Genomic DNA, 16,821 nt, shown 5'->3' on the forward strand with positions numbered 1-16,821 from the left:
ACAATATTGAGAAATCTCATTTTTTCTCACAAAGATTATGCCGCTACAGTGGAAGAGTGAAAGTGGGTGTGGAGCTTAAATACCGACTCAAACCTGTTAGACCCAAGCTGCTTGTCTCTGTGTGGACTAAAGCAAGGCTGGGCTAAATCAAGCATTCTATAGAAGTATTCCTTGAAGGATGACGTATTTTTGGCAGACTGGTATTTTTCATTATTAACTGACAAGTTGACCGGATGTCAAATTAATTTTCACAACTTACCATGGTAATATTTGGCTCATGCTTGCTGGGTGGTGAGTGTTGGACCAATATTCTGCCAAGTAAAATGAGCTAGAGGGGATAGCCTTGTTAGCGGGATTAGAAATACAGCAGTATCTGCAGGAGGGCAGTACTTTGCATATTCTGCTTTTTTATGAGGACACAATCCTAAATAGGAGTTAACTTTGAATTAATTGTAGTAAATTGATAATGTCACAACTTTTCTGGCATTTTCATCTGTAAAACTTGGGTAATGAAGGCAGGTGTTAGAAGAATAAACTCTGGGACTTCCGGTTGCGGCTATGCCTTGGTAGGTCGCACGGTCGGCAGCTCCCGCCGATAACGGACTTTTGGGCCCTTTTAAGGAGCTCCAGCGGCACTTGGACGACGATTCCCGGTGTGGGAAGGAAACAGTGAGGGTCCCCCAGCGCTGTATGGAGTGGACCAGGAGCGGAGCGGTCAAAAAAATGGCTTTAGAGAAGAGAGGAGAACGGGCGCGAAAAAACAAAATGGCGGCGGGCGGTGACCAGGCAGCGTGGGCCCAGAGGTCTCGGGAACAGCAGGAGTTTCTGAGAAGCTGCTTTGCGGACTTGAAAGCGGAGATGTTGGCCCCTATGAAGGCGTCGATTGAAAGGTTGGTGGAGACCCAGAAGATGCAGGGGGCGGCGATTAAGGAGGTGCAGCAGAAGGTCTCGAGAATGAGGACGAGATTCTGGGCCTGGCGGTCAGAGTGGAAGCGCACGCGGCGCTGCACAAAAAATGGCAGGAGAAGCTGGAGGACCTGGAGAATAGGTCGAGGAGGCAGAACCTGCGGATTCTGGGTCTCCCTGAAGGCGTGGAGGGGGGGGATGCTGGGGCGAATGTGACCACGATGCTGAGTACGCTGATGGGCGCGGGGACTTTCCCGCGGCCCCTGGAGCTGGATGGGGCGCACAGAGTCCTGGCAAGGAGGCCGAGGGTGAACGAGCCGCCGAGGGCTATGGTGGTGAGGTTCCACCGCTTCACCGACAGGGACTGTGTCCTGCGATGGGCGAAGCAGGAGTGGAGCAGCAGGTGGGAGAACACCGAGATCCGGATTTACCAGGACTGGAGTGCAGAGCTGGCCAAGAAGCGGGGCAGGATTCAATCGGGCCAAGGCGGTCCTCCACGGGAAGGGGGTGAAGTTGGGGCTGCTACAGCCGGCGAGGCTGTGGGTCACATACCAGGGCCGACACCACTATTTTGATACGCCGGATGAGACGTGGACTTTCATCACAAATGAGACGTTGGACTCGAGTTAATGGTTCGCAGTATGTTATGAGGGTTGTGGGTGAGGAGATGGGGCAATGTTTGGGTGGGGGTTTTCCCCGCGTTTTCTTGGGTCTGGGTGGCCCCGTGGCCTGGGGCCCTCGGGGACTGGGGCGAGGTCGTAGTTGGGAGGAGCAGCGTCACAGGATGTGGGGTCGGCCCAGGCAGGGAGCGCGGCTTTTTCCCGCGAAATGGTGGGGGTGGTACCCGAAGTGGGGGGCGGTACTGTGTTCGAGATCCGCATTGGTTTATATGGGGTGTAGGGGGGGGGGAGACTTTCTTTACCCCACTTAGGTGGGGGGGCTGGAGATTTGGATGGGGAATCCAAAGAGGGTTTGGAGGCAGAGGCGGCCGGGGTCAGCATGAGTCAGCTGGCTTACGGGAGTGCAATGGGGGGGTAGGGGGGTTAAGCAGTTGCTTGGTCGGGGGAGGGGGGATTTGTGGGGGGAACTGGGTTGCTGCTGAGCTGATTGAGGGGGAATCGATGGTACGAGGGAGAGTTGGGGTGGGGAGCCTCCGCCTGGGGGACTGGAGGGTGCGGGAGGCGCAGGCACGTGGTTGGCCTAAAAAAGGAGATGGCTAGTTGGCAGGGGAGACCCCCGATCCGGCTGAGCACGTGGAACGTGAGAGGCCTGAATGGGCCGGTCAAGGGGCCCGGGTGTTCTCGCACTTAAAGGGGCTGAAGGCAGACGTAGCCATGCTACAGGAAACACACCTGAAGATCGCGGATCAAACCAGGCTGAGGAAGGGATGGGTGGGGCAGGTTTTTCACTCAGGGCTGGATGCGAAGAGCAGGGGGGTTGCAATCTTGGTGAATAGGCGGATGGCATTTGAGGCGGCAGTATTGTGGCGGACAAGGAGGGTCGTTATGTTATGGCGAGTGGCAGGTTGCAGGGGGCCCGGGTGGTGCTAGTGAATGTGTATGCTCCGAACTGGGATGAAGCGGATGCTGAGTCGGATTCCGGATCTGGAGTCATGTAGTTTGGTAATGGGGGGGGGGGGGACTTCAATATGGTCCTGGACCTGACTCTGGACTGGTCTAGGTCGAGGTCGGGTAAGCGGCCGGCAGCGGCCAAGGTCCTGAGGGGGTTCATGGACAAGATGGGGGGGAGTGGATCCGTGGAGATTTGCCAGGCCAAGGACAAGGGAGTTTTCCTTCTTCTCCCATGTACACAAGGCTTACTCGCGGATTGATTTTTGTGTGCTAAGCAGGGCGCTGATCTCGAGGGTGGAGGGGGCGGAGTATTTGGCCCTTGCGATCTCGGATCATGCCCCGCACTGGGTGGAGTTGGGGGTGGGTGAGGAGAGAGGCCAACGCCCTCTGTGGCGAATAGACGTGGGACTACTGGCGGGTCCGGAGGTGCATCCAAATGTATGTGGAGGCCAATGATAATGGGGAGGTGTCGATGAGTATGGTCTGGGAGGCGCTGAAGGCAGTGGTCAGGGGGAGTTAATCTCAATCAGGGCCCACAGGGAGAAGAGAGAGAGGATGGAGAGGGAGAGATTGGTGGGGAGATACTGAGGGTAGATAGGAGGTATGCGGAATCACCCGAGGAGGGGCTGCTGCAGGAGCGCCGGAGCCTCCAAACGGAGTTTGACTTGCTAACCACGGGGAAGGCTGAGGCCCAGTTGAGGAAGGTACAAGGAGCGGTGTATGAGTATGGGGGGAAGGCAAGTCGGATGCAGGTTCATCAGCTGCGGAAGAGAGAGGTGGCTAGGGAGATTGGGGGAATTAGAGATAGGGGGGAAAAACGGTGCGGAGTCCAGCTAAAATAAACGTGGTCTTTAAGGACTTCTATGGTAAACTATGAGTCTGAACCCCCGGAGGGTGGGGAGGGGATGAGGCAGTTCCTGGACCAACTGAGGTTCCCAAAGGTGGAGGAAGGGCAGATTGAGGGACTGGGGGCCCCGATTGGGATGGAGGAGCCTAGTTAAGGGGTTGGGGAGTATGCAGGCAGGCAAGGCCCCGGGGCTGGATGGGTTCCCCGTGGAGTTCTATAGGAAATTATCGGAGGTGTTGGGCCCGCTGTTGTTGAGAACTTTTAACGAGGCTAAGGAAAAGGGTTTCCTTCCCCCGACGATGTCGCAGGCTCTGATCTCGCTTATTCTCAAGCGTGATAAGGACCCGCTGCAGTGCGGCTCCTATAGGCCGATTTCACTCCTTAATGTAGATGCCAAGCTGTTGGCCAAGATCTTGGCCACTAGGATTGAGGATTGTGTCCCGGGAGTGATTCATGAGGATCAGATGGGATTTGTGAAGGGCAGGCAGCTGAATACGAATGTGCAGAGGCTCCTGAATGTGATCATGATGCCCTCAGAGGGGGGGACGCAGAATTGGTAGCGGCAATGGACACGGAGAAAGCCTTCGATCGGGTGGAGTGGGAGTACTTCTGGGAGGTGTTAGGCATATTTGGATTTGGGGAGGAATTCATAGGGTGGGTCAAATTGTTGTACCAGGCCCTGGTATCGAGTGTGTCGATGAACCGGCTGCGGCCAGGGTACTTTAGGTTATATCGTGGAACGAGGCAGGGGTGCCTTTTGTCCCCCCTGCTGTTTGCCCTGGCGATTGAGCCGCTGGCCATGGCGTTGAGGGAGTCCAGAAACTGGAGAGGGCTGGTTCGGGCGGCGGGGGGGGGGGGGGGGGGGTGGGGGGAGCACCGTGTTTCACTGCATGCGGATGACCTGCTTCTGTATATTGCGGATCCGGTGGAGGGGATGGGGGAGGCCATGCAGTTTCTTAGGGACTTTGGAGACTTCTCGGGATGCAAGCTAAATGTGGGAAAAAGCGAGCTTCTTGTGGTGCATGCGATGGGCCAGGAAAAGAGGTTGGGGGAGCTACCGCTCAAGATGGTGGAGAGGAGCTTTCGGTACTTGGGCATCCAAGTGGCCAAGAGCTGGGGGGTGTTGCACAAGATCAACTTAGCGCAGCTGGTGGGTCAGATGGAGGAAGACTTTAGGAGGTGGGATATGTTGCCACTCTCCCTGGCGGGCAGGGTGAAGTCCGTAAAGATGACGGTCCTCCCCAGGTTCTTGTTCGTGTTCCAGTGCTTGCCCATTCTCATCCCCAAGTTCTTTTTCAAGCGGGTAAATAGGAGTATCACGGGATTTGTGTGGGCAAATAAGACCCCGCGGGTTAAGAGACTGTTTTTGGAGCGCAGTCGGGGGGGGGGGGGGGGGGGGTGTTGGCGCTGCCAAAACTGCAGCTATTACTGGGCAGCGAATGTGTCGATGATTCGGAAATGGGGAATGGAGGGAGAGGGGGCGCCGTGGAAACGGTTGGAGGCGGCGTCCTGTATAGATACTAGTTTGGGGGCAGTATACCACGAGCTCGGTGGTGGCGGCGACACTGAGGATTTGGGGGCAGTGGAGATGGCATAAGGGCGAGGTAGGGGCCTCAGTTTGTACCCCGATACGGAACAACCACAGGTTCGTTGCAGGTAGGATAGACAGTGGGTTCGTAGGCTGGCACAGGGCAGGTATCAGAAGGATGGGGGATTTGTTTATCGATGGGACTTTTTGCCAGTCTGAGGGCGCTGGAGGAGAAATTTGGGTTACCCACGGGGAACACCTTTAGGTACCTGCAGGTTCAGGTATTTGTGAAAAAACAGGTGGGGGAATTTCCGTTGCTGCCTGCCCGGAGGATACTGGAAAGGGTGGTCTCGGGGGTGTGGGTGGGGGATGGCAAAGTATCGGACATATACCAGGAGCTGCAGGAGGCGGAGGAGGCCTCGGTGGAAGAACTGAAGGGCAAGTGGGAGGAGGAGCTGGGTGAGGAGCTGGATGAGGGCCTGTGGGCTGATGCCCTGGGCAGGGTCAATTCCTCCTCATCTTGCGCCAGGCTCAGCCTGATCCAGTTTAAGGTGGTGCACCGGGCACACATGACAGGGGCGAGAATGAGTAGGTTTTTTAGGGTAGAGGACAGGTGTGTGAGGTGTTCAGGGAGCCCAGCAAACCATGTCCATGTGTTCTGGGCATGCCCGGCACTTACAGAATTTTGGAAAGGCTTCGCAAAGACTATGTCCAAGGTCTTGGATACTCGGGTAAAACCGAGCTGGGGGATAGCGATATTTTGGGTATCGGACGATCTGGGAGTGCAGGAGTCGAAAGAGGCCGGAGTCCTGGCCTTTGCCTCCTTGGTTGCCCAGAGAAGGCTCTTGTTAATGTGGAGGGACGTACAACCCCGAGTGTAGAGGCTTGGGTCAGTGACATGGCGGAGTTTCTCAGGTTGGAGAGGATAAAGTTTGCCTTGCGAGAGTCTGAGCAGGGGTTCTCCAGGCGGTGGCAACCGTTCCTTGACTTTCTCGCGGATCGTTAGGTGGAGGTCAACAACAGCAGCAACCCGGGGGGGGGAGGGGGGGATTTCATTTTATTTGTAAGGGGCAGGTGCCCTACTTTGCTTTGGTTTTGTTTATTAAATTCTTAGTTGGTTAGGGGGTTAAGTTGTTTTGTTGGCACAGTGTTTTGCCTTTGCATTATATTTTCTATTGTAGTGTTTTGTAAAGAATTATGGAAAAATCTTGAATAAAAACATTTATTAAAAAAAATTTTTTTAAAAGGAATAAACTCTGGTCCTTTTCTCTGCAATAGTTTCTTGTTTTCAAATTTTTATTTCAGCCAAATGACAATTTACTTTAAAAATTGACTTTTAAAATGTTTTTGTTTTCAAACAGGATACGGGCTTATTGGCTCGGTCAGCATTTATTGCCTATCTCTAATTACCCTTGAGAAATGGTGGTGAGCTTCAGTCCAGGTGGTGTAGGTACACCCACAGTGCTGCTAGGGAGTTCTAGCATTTTGATCCAGCAACAATGACTACATAGTTCCAAGTCAGAATGGTGTGTGGCTTGGTGGGAACCGACAGCAATGATGTTTCCAGGCATCTGCTGCCCTTGTCCTGGATGGTAGAGATTGTGGGTTTGGAAGTGCTGTCGAAGGAGCCTTGGTGAGCTCCTGCTGTGTATCCTTGTAGATGATACACACAGCTGCCACTGTGCATCAGTGATGGGATTGAATGTTTTAGGTGGGGATGCGGTGGCAATCAAGTGGACTACTTTGTTCTGGATGATGTTTGAGCTTATTGGAGCTGCGTTCATCCAGGCAAGTGGGGAGTATTCCATCACAATCCTGACTTGTGTTGTGTAGATGATGGACAGGCTTTGGGGATACAGGGGATTGTCCTCAGTGTGCTCTTTCGCAGGGTTGGTGCAGACCCAATGGGCCGAATGGCCTCCTGCACTGTAGGGATTCTATAATGAAGAGCCATATCTAATTCCTTTTTGAAATTACACAACGTTTTGGCCTCAACGACTTTCTGTGGTAGTGAATTCCACAGATTCACCGCTCTCTAGGTGAAGAAATGTCTCCTCACCTCAGTCCAAAAAGATTTACCCCTTTTCCTCAAACTATAACCCCTAGTTCTGGATGATTGAGAGTAGGAGCAGTAATTGACTGGGATGGATTTGTGCTACTTTTTGTGGACAGGACATATCTGGGCATTATTCCACAGTGCCATTAGATGCCAGTGCTGTAGCTGTACTGGATCAATTTAATCTATAGGCTCAGGTAGTTCTGCTCTATTCAGTACTATAGCTGGAATATTCTCAGTATCCAGTGTCTTCAGCCGTTTCTTGATATCACGTGGAGTGAATTGAATTGATTGAAAACTGACATCTGTGATGCTGGGGCCTCCGGATGGATCATCTACTTGGCACTTCTGGTTGAAGATTGTTGCGAATACCTCAGCCTTGTCTTTTGCACCGATGTTCTGGGCTCCTCCATCATCGAGGATGTTGATATTAGTGAAGCCTCCTCCTGTTGGTTGCTAGTTACCCACCACTATCCGGGCTGGATGTGGCAGGACTGCAGAGCTTAGATCTGACCCGTTGGCTACAGGTTTCCTGAGCTCGGTCTGTGAAAGGCTGGTTGGCACACAAGGTATTCCTGTGGTAGTTTTAGAAAATCACTGTGAACAAGGCAACCAAAAAGTTAGAAAATGCAAAAAAGTCAAAAGCAAAAACACAAGTAAAATTGCAATAACCTCACAAATAATTTCATTCCAATGCAGCGTTAGGTTCAGAAAGTAAATAACAACACAGAATGTTTTCCTGGTTAAACTAAACTGCCCATTTCACCAACTAAATACAATATCCTAAAGTCTACAAATAATTATAGCTTTAATCATTCTTTCACCTACAACTTTGAAATATTCCCATAGCCTCAAAAATAAAACCTGCAGAATCCTGATGCATATTCGGCAGAAGGGACTGTCAGGTGAGCAGTCAGCATTTCAGTCCCCGAGCAAGTGGATGACACGGAATCCTGACCATGCAGGAGTCCATTCAATAATAATAATCACTTATTGTCACAAGTAGGCTTCAATGAAGTTACTAGCCGCCACATTCCGGCACCTGTTCGGGGAGGCCGGTACGGCAATTGAACCTGCACTGCTGGCCTTGTTCTGCATTACAAGCCAGCTATTTAGCCCAGTGTGCTAAACCAGCCCATCAAGTCTGCACTGCCCCGCTGAACATCTACCAGAAAAAGTTAATTATGCATCAATAGGATTTGGATTTGAATTTTAGAAACAAGTCTAACTACCAATTTGTCTTTCATCAGATTGTCATTACCAACAAATTAGCAAAAATAGCAGCCCCACCAACTGGGCTGTTAGCAGGAAAAGAATCGATCTCTGGAGTATTGCCGTTCACCCAACATATGTTTAATCAGGAAAATGTGGCTCTAGAACTGTAGAGGCTTCTATGGAACAGCAAGATGCCAAACAGGCTTCAACTGGACAGGAACGTTAGCAACAATACTGGAATTAATGGGTCTATAACTTAACAGAAACAAGCAAAAATGAGCATACTTGGGATTGTCAGAAACGTCGACTTTATGAAGGAATTGAATTTAACAGAATAATCTCAATAACAATTAGAGTTAACAGAATCACATGTCACCAATAGGCCTGTAGTTAACAGAAAAATATCTGCCTGACCAATAGGATCAAAGTGGAAAACGTAGTCAGTAATATACATCAGTTTTCTGGTACCCAGTGAAGGAGGTTGGGTTGTAACAACGGCTTTTATTACAAACGGGTTTCAAATTGACACAGTGGCCTTGCCCAGGAGACTGCACCTAGTGGACAAAATAATTTCCCAGCAATTTTTACTGTAAGGGTTAGACTATGGGGATCTCACTCGTGTGATTGGAGCTTACAAGAACAGCAATAACGCTATCAAAGAACCTCCGTCGCAGTATTTCGGTCCTGTGGAGAATGAAGGAATTTGTGGAACGGAGTCATAAGGAGCTGGATTCTCTGATTTTGAGACTAAGTGCTGACGCCAGCGTGTGAACAGTGGAGTTTTACTCCCGAGAAAAGGCGCAAAACCTCCACCAATCCTCCGCCTGGTGGGGGGCTAGCAGGCACACAGTGTAAAGCCCCAGTCTCGAACTGTGGATACAGCTGGAGAATTGCAGGGACCGTGACTGCGGCCTGCAGCAGCCATGCCGTGCAACATGGCGCTTCCCGCGCTCGGACCCAGCCTGCCAAATAGTGCCCCCCTTTGGCCAGGCTTGCTACCCCAGACCACCCCACCACCAGTTTCCCCAGACCCCGCTAAAGACCCCCTGCCCGTGGATCAGCTCCCCCCAACCCCCACCCTGACTGTGGCGCCGCTGGACTCAGTCCGCAGGCACCACGCTGAGTTCCCAAAATAAAATAGCACACGTGCCCCACGCTGTCGGGAACTCGGCCCATCGGGGGCGGAGCATCGGGGGGAGGGCCAAGGGTGACATCCTGAGGCTGTCCATATAGAGTACACCATTTTGGAGGGGGCGGAGCATCACCAAAGTGGTGCCACCCCCCCGATTTCGGCGCCAACATGGATTCTCCGGCTGATCACCGAATGTGATTTTGGCATCGGAGACGGGAGACTCCCGTCCAAGATCCGACACAGAAACATAAACAATAGAAACAGGAGGAGGCCATTCGGCCCTTCGAGCCTGCTCCACCATTCATTATGATTATGGCTGATCATCAAGTTCAGTACCCTGATCCCACCTTCCCCCCATATTCCTTGATCCCTTTAGCCCCAAGAGCTGTATCGAATTCCTTCTTGAATTACACAACTTTTTGACCTCAACTACTTTCTGTGGGAGTGAATTTGACAGATTCACCGCTCTCTGGGTGAAGGGATTTCTCCTCACCTCAGCCCAGATAAGTTTACCCCTTATCCTCAAACTATGACCCCTAGTTCTGGACTCCCCCATCATTGGGAACCAATGATTTTATTGAATGGTGGAGCAGACGCGAGGAGCCCACAGTTAATTTTTCTCATGTTGTACTTGTTGTGCCTGCGGCTGATTTGACAGCAGCACCAACAGCAGAAACTTCACCAATCAGAAGTGAAGGTAACAGAAGAACAATTTCACCAAGTGAGTTTGAATTATCAGAAGGAACAGTTTGACTAACTCGGGGTGAGCGGGTTGTGATGGTTAGAATGAATAATCACCAGCTAAACAGGTGAATTAAATACCTTTTCCGGCAGATTTACACTTTTCAGAAGCTGTGAAACAAGAGAATCCTGAACAGCGACAACACAAATCTCTGGGAGTAAATGAATGGAAACAAATTGATTTTGGGGGAGGGGTTGGAGGAGGTGGTGGGGGAGGGGCTGGAGGTGGTGGGGGAGGGGCTGGAGGTGGTGGGGGAGGGGCTGGAGGTGACAGGAGCGGATTTAGAGAATTGGCCTGAATAAATCTGTGATCTGGGAAAAAAATGATCATTTGACGTCCTAGCAGCGGAAAGGTTGGACTGGACACTGTGCACAGACCCACAGACAGACAGACCCACAGACAGACAGACCCACAGACAGACAGATAAAAGCAAATTACTGCGGATCTGAAACCAAAGAGAAAATGCTGGAAAATCTCAGCAGGTCTGGCAGCATCTGTAGGGAGAGAAAAGAGCGAACGTTTCGAGTCCAATGATTCTTTGTCAAAGCTAACAGACAGAGAAAGTGGGAAATATTTATACTGTGGAGTGAGAATGAAAGATGAGTCATAGCCACAGAAACCCAGGGAACCCGGGTGCGAATGGCCACAGAAACCAAGGGGAAAGAGTGCTAATGGCAGTCCCCAGAGAGAACAAAAGATGTGAAAGGCCAAACAGCAGGGAAACTAACATCAGAGGATGAACTGTAGATGGGGGGCAGGGGAGGAGCAAAGAGGAAAGGTGGATAAGATTTGGGGGGGGGATATTAAATATATTAAGAAAGAAATGGTAAGACAGTTAAAAGATACACCCACACACAGACCGACAGACATGCCCACAGACAGATCACCACACAGACACTCCACACACAGACAGACAAACAAACAGCACCACACAGGCCCACAGACAGATATTAAATATATTAAGAAAGAAATGGTAAGACAGTTAAAAGATAGACCCACACACAGACCGACAGACATACCCACAGACAGACCACCACACAGACCCACAGACCACCACACAGACCCACAGACACAGACCCCCACACACAGACAGACCCACAAACAGACCACCACACAGACCCACACGCAGACATACCCACACACACACACAGACCCACTGACAGACAGTCACAGAGGCGCGGGGGGGGGGGGGGGGCAGTGGAGGCTGTTCTTGCTGATGGACAGCAGTAGAGTTACTGACCCTCCATTTGGAAGGAGGATCTGGTGTGATGGAGATATCGGCTCTGATGTGAATCTTCTCCCCACCTGGGACCGGATCATTATTCATTAATCCCAATTCTCTATCAGAGCGCATTCCTTCCAAATTGCTCCTGACAGCGGGAAATGCAAATGATGAAACCAGAGCCTCGGCTGGGAAAAAGTGGAAGCTTTTGTCTGAAAAGGAGACTTATTCTCCACTCCGACTTTTTCATTTGTGATTTCCTCCAAATGGTTGACATTTTCAGCACAACACTGCCTTTCCCTTTCAGGGGTCGGGTTACCAGCGGGACCCAGGACCCGAGCCCTGGGCTGCCCCTCAATCACAACCACATAGAAAAGAATCTTTTCATTCTTTTTCATTTCAATCTCTGCTTTCTGGAGTCTGACTCATTTCGCAACGTGGAATAATTAGCGCCCGATTTTAAACTGTGCCGGGGACACATTAGCGGAGGAGCCCGGGGTGTGGGACATGCGCTGGGACTCGGTCAGGTAGGTTTGGCTCCTGCTGCAACTTTGCAAATTATTTCCACGGAGATTCATTGGTGTAACGTCCTGGGGCGGTGAAAGGCGCTAAACAAATGCAGCCTTTCTCCCGGGACACCGATTCAACGTGACATTGGAGATTTGCTTTGATATCAAATCATCTTTCAAATGTTGGGTTAAATTGTTCTGTGGTCTTTGGTAATAAAATTATGGAATGATTACAACTCCGCCCCACCCTCCTTGTCCTTGCTGGTTCCAGGAGATTAACCCCGCTACTTCCCGCCCTTTCCTACAATATTTGTCTTTAGGTAATGATCCAATTCTCTTTCAAAAGCCATGTCTGATTCCATCTGACTCCGGACCCCTGCTCAGGGCTGGTTCCTTTGCCAATGATCTGAACCCCAGGATTCTTGTTCTCAACATCTGCTCTGTTCAGACCCAAAGTGAGCTAGAAGATTTTTTATCAAATTTCCTCTCAATTTTTCTTTGTTCTGAGGAAAACAATTGCAAACTACCCACACAATTCAAATCCCTCATTCCTGGGTTGTACTGTTTTCTAATAAGCATTAGAATTTAATTTTCTAAATGTCCGTACAAATTGCATTTGGAATTAACTCATTTCCAACTCCTCGCGGTAATAGTTGACATTCTCACTCCCATCTCGAGGTCACTGGGGTTCAAAATTTAGTAATTTATATCCCAAATCCAGTGAGCTGAAGCCATGTCAGATTGCTTCATGTCACCCACTGAATCTAGGTGAGGTGGGCAGTGTATTCTGTTGAACTGAGTTATGTTGGTGTATCCTTTAGAACTGCGGCGAGATGGTTATTGTAATCCATTCACACAGATATCGTCGCTATTGCACTGAACTGGAATTAAATGGCCAAAGTATTGGGCTGAATCAGACTGAAATGTTGGGCAAAGCCCGTTGGTCACCTCATTTTAACGCAATGTTTCCCATTCATCTGGTTACTGTGAGTTTCTCAACGAATGCTTTGAATTGAAGTGAGATGTGTATTGAACTAGAATGATGTTTTCCGTGTACATCATTTCACCCGCAAAACCAGGGTATAGTCCGTGAACGCTGAATGAAGCGGAATAATCTCTGGGAGTGCCAATGAACGGTATAAACACTGCAAAATAACGTAGGTTTATTTGAAAACAGTCAAAATCCTGCGGATTCTGGAGATCTGAAACACAAACTAAAGTTTTGGAAATCTTCAGGTCAGTGGAGAGATTCAATGGCCTTCCATCAGAAACTATTTTCATCTGTTGCAATAGCCTTTCTCCAAAATCTGTTCCCCTTTCTCTTTAAAAAATATTTATTCACATCCCTTTTAAAGTGAATTAGGGATTCTGATAAATCATTCATTTTCTCATTACACCTGTTACAACATTATGTAAATTCTCTATTTTTGATCATTTAAGTTGATGCATTCTCGGTACCAATTTAGATAATTGATCATGGTTTATCAATCTGAACACCTGTCTACGGTCCTCTCTAACTTCTCTTGGGAGCCTGCCCTGCCCCGATATTAAAAACTCTGTTGATCTAATGTATCATAACTAAATTGTCTTATTTCTGGTCTTGTATTCTATCCAGTGACCTGTAAAGGTTTAGAATGTTGTTCCGCTCGCTCTCCATCTATTTCTAAATTGGGATCCCATTTTGTTTCAACGCTAATCAACTTCTCCTCCCACTTTTCAAGAGAGCCTTTGTAACGGAACCTTTAAATATCTCCAGTAATTTAAATATTTTAGCCCTGTGTGTGCCCTCCAGTTCATCTTCCAAAATCTAGCAGCTGACAGATTCACACTGACCACTCTAAATAACCAATGTTTTTCGAACCAAGTATTAATGTTATCCAGTAGAATGTCTCGGAGAAGCTTTTCCGTTCCTGATGTTAGGCTGATTGGCTCGAATGGTCTTTGCTTCATTGGGCAGCACAGTGGATAGCACTGTGGCTTCACAGCGCCAGGGTCCCAGGTTCGATTCCCTGCTGGGTCACTGTCTGTGCGGAGTCTGCACGTTATCCCCGTGGGTTTGCTCCCACAGTCCAAAGATATGCAGATTGGCTATGCTAAATTGCCCTTCGTGTCCAAAAAAAAGGTTAGATGGGGTTATTGGGTTAGGGAGTGCAAGTGAGGGCTTAAGTGGGTCGGTGCAGACTCGATGGGCCGACTGGCCTCCTGCACTGTATGTTTTCTTCCTTCTAGGACAGAACTTGCCATGTTTTGTGGCAAATTATCCATTTCGGGCTTTCCACCATAGTGTCTGAATTATGACCGGAATCAGGACCTGATGCTACCCCCCCCCCCCCCCCCCAATGTTTGCACGATTACTCCCTTATATAACTCTTGCACCTCGCTCTTTAACTCACCAAATTAATTGGCAACATTTTGTGCATTTACCACCTTTTGTCCAAATAATCTGAATCCGCATTAATCCTCTTTCATGTTGCGCTTCTATCTGATTTCTGCTTATTTCCTCTCTGATGATCATTAAATCCATTCTCATAGAAACAGTTACTCTGTCTGGTGACTTTCCCCAGCTGTCTCTGGGTTTATTTGTGCAGGGCACTTTACTGAAACTTCCACAAAGTCTATTTCTCCCTTTAGGAACTATGGCTTGAGTTGACAACAGGAAATGCCCAGCCAAACCAGCTGAATTAACATTCGGATGAAAGGTTGTTTATCTGAAAGGTTCTCTCTCCACAGACGCTGCCAAACTTGCTGAGTTTTTACAACATTTTCTGTTTTTATATAAAATCTGCTGAATTGACTGTTTGAATTTTTGTTTTATGAGTTCAAACGGTTCTCTTTCCCTCTCCAAAACCTTTTGCATCTACTCTGTGGACCTCGGGGTACCTGCGGGGTGACGGGCGAGATTTCGCAAACATTTACTGGATTCAGTTCCAGTTCGTGATTAGAATTTACCATCCTCAATTCTGAAAAGTTTCATCGATTGAAAATTAATGTAACAATGGTCACAGCATCAGGTCTTCTTACACCTTAACTATTTGCTGTGTGTTATATTCTCAGAATTGAAATTGGGAAATGGAGAAGATCACTTTGGAAAGTGATCTGAGCGGGTCTGAAATTTACCATTAATCTGAATTAATTAACGACAGCCAAGGTTAGAGAGACAGACGGATATGCGATGGTTGATGTGATGAAAATAGGATCGATCGAAAAGCTTTTAGAGAGAGGGCAATTCTCCAAGTAGCGGAGAAGCAGTGAAATGATTTAATTTTGTGAACACATTAATATTGTGTCAGGACCAATTGAGCTTCCTGTCTGAGGAGCTGCAGCCATCACTAATGGAATGGAAATAAGTGAAGTTTAATAATCACAGCCCTTCGATTGACAATCTTTCTGCAGCTGGAACTAGTCCAGAGATGGAGATGGATCTCGGAACTAAACAATCTGATGTGGAGATGGGTCCACTGGGTTTTGATATTGCCAAACTGTGTAGCTGGTGGAAGCGGAAATAAATATTGTTTAGGATGTGAGTGGAATATTCGTGCGGGAGGAGCATTTTTTATTTATTATTTATCTGACTCAGACTAACTTGTTTGGCTGAATTAGAACTTTGCTTTCAGTAAATTACTTTTTCAATGTATAAAGAAACCAAAGGTGTTTCCCAGAAGGAGAGGGCGTGGAATGGCCAAGATGTGGAGAGAAAATGATCTGAAACTCAGATGGAGGCTGAACAGGTTTCAGTCGCTGTGACAGAGAGAGAAGGTTACTGGATTAGTCACCCACACATCTGAAATAATGCTTCACAGTCACGGATTCCAATCCCACTATAGTACTTGCTGGGATTTAAATTCAAAACTTAATAAATCTGGAATGATGCTGTGGCCATGAAACTCCCAGATTGTCATCAAAACCAATCTGGTTCACCAATACCTGGAGGAGGAATCTGCCTCCAGACTCACAGCAATGTGATTGGTTCTTCAATGCCCTCTGAAATGTTTGAGCAAACCTTTGGGCTGTACCAAACCACTAAAGAGAAGTTGAAAAGGAATGGACCATATGGCATCAAACAAGAATAGCACACCCTGCCCAGTCAACCTTGCAAAGTCCTCCTCAATACCAATCCGCAAATGATAACCATGTGGAAGGCTGTTCCACAAGATAGTCATACTCATGGGACCATCCCTCACAACGAATGTCAAAACTCCTCCATCACCATCCCTGGTATGTCCTGTCCCACTAGCAAGACAGGCCCACCAGAAATACTGCTCCAGTGATATACACATGGATGAGTGTCCTGGGAATCCTCAACATTAACCCCTGACCCCATACATCTCATGGCACCAGGTCAACCATGGGTAAGGTAACCTGCTGATTACCACCTACGACCTCTCAGCTGATGCTCCTCATGTTGAACACAGCATGGAAGAAACACTGAGTAACAATGTACATCGTTAAGGTGCCAATCTAGTGAAACTGTAACACAGGAGTAGACATTCTGGATCGTGAAAGCAAAATGCAACAGTCAGAGCAAAATTATCCCATAACCAATTGATCTGATCAAAGGTGCAGTCCTGCCACATCCTGTAGTGAATTAAACAACTTACTGGAGGAGGAGATCCACAAATGTCCCCATCCTCAATGATGGAGGAGCCCGGCACAATGTGAAAAAGACAAGGCTGAAGCATTCGCAACAATCTTCAGCCAGAAGTACCGAGTGGATGATCCATCTCGGTCTCCTCCGGAGGTCCCAGCATCACAGATGTCAGTCTTCAGCCAATTTGATTCACTCTACGTGACATCAAGAAACGGCTGAAGGCCCTGGATACTGCAAAGGCTATGAGCCCTGGCAATATCCGGTAGAAATAATACCGAAGACTTGTGCTCCAGAACATGCTGCACCCCTAACCAAGCTGTTCCAGTACAGCTCCAACACTGGCAGCTACCCGGCAATGTGGAAAATTGTCCAGGTGTGTCCTGTACACAAGAAACAGGACAAATCCAACCCAGCTAATTAATTGTTCAAAATCTTAAAGGTTGATAAAGTAAATAGCAAGAACCTATTCCCATTGGCTGGAGGATTGATGACTAGAGACTGATTT

Source organism: Scyliorhinus torazame, chromosome 21, assembly GCF_047496885.1.
Source record: "Scyliorhinus torazame isolate Kashiwa2021f chromosome 21, sScyTor2.1, whole genome shotgun sequence".
Lineage (NCBI taxonomy): Eukaryota > Metazoa > Chordata > Chondrichthyes > Carcharhiniformes > Scyliorhinidae > Scyliorhinus > Scyliorhinus torazame.